Below are 950 nucleotides of genomic sequence, written 5' to 3' on the forward strand. Positions count from 1 at the left end.
TGTTTCTTTCTTTCCTTCTTTCCAAAAGAATGGCAGAAATCAAGCGGGAGGCATGTGGTTAAGGAGAAAACGAAGCGGAACAAAAGTAAAAAAACACGAAAGGGGTAATAAATTTCAATGCGACAAAAAAAAAAGATCACGCGGATTATCGGAAATACAACAAGGTAGTGCACGCAAGGTTACGCAATTTCAAACACTTAAATATCTACATTTTAAAACGAAAAAAAAAAGAAAAGAAAAGGTGATCTCCCCCTCATTTACTCAGAAGTGCAATTTTTCATTTTTTTTTTTTTTAATTACTCCTTTCGTTCCTTTCGTGGACTTTTTTTTCTTTTTTTACTTTCCTTTGCATAAAAAGAAAAAAGAAAGGGTTAAAACAAAAATCTGAACTACTTCCCTCTTTCTCTCCCTCTAACCCTTTTCTTTTGTTAAACACCACTAATGAAAACACCTCCGTTGGCACAAGAAAAATAAACAAAGAAAAAGGAAGAAAAGAAGAAAAGAAGAAAACTGACCAACGCGCTCGAAACCTCAAAACGTAAACGCACACACAAGTTTTGAGTATATTTATCGCTTTAATTCTTTTTTTTTTTGCTCTCTTTTAATTTTGCTTTTTGTTTCTTTTTACCGCTTTTTCCTCCTTTTAATTTTCGTCTCTTTTCTTTTCTTCTTTTTGTTTTTTTTTTTAAATATTCCGTCATTACGGCCCCGTCCTTTCATTCGGTAATCTTCAAATCGCCTACAGTACCGAAATGAATGGAAAAACAAACAAACAAATAAATGAATTTAAAAATGAAGTGTGTGGTAGCGCCTCAAGGTAAAAGAAAAAGAAAAAACAAAAGCAAAAGCAAAACGCCCAAGAAGAAAATGAAGAAAAATGAAAACACAGAATCAGCAAAACAAAAGAAAACCGAAACAAATACACACAAGCACACACACAAAACAAAAAA

Source organism: Trypanosoma equiperdum (genome assembly GCF_001457755.1).
Source record: "Trypanosoma equiperdum strain OVI genome assembly, contig: ctg_1573, whole genome shotgun sequence".
NCBI lineage: Eukaryota > Euglenozoa > Kinetoplastea > Trypanosomatida > Trypanosomatidae > Trypanosoma > Trypanosoma equiperdum.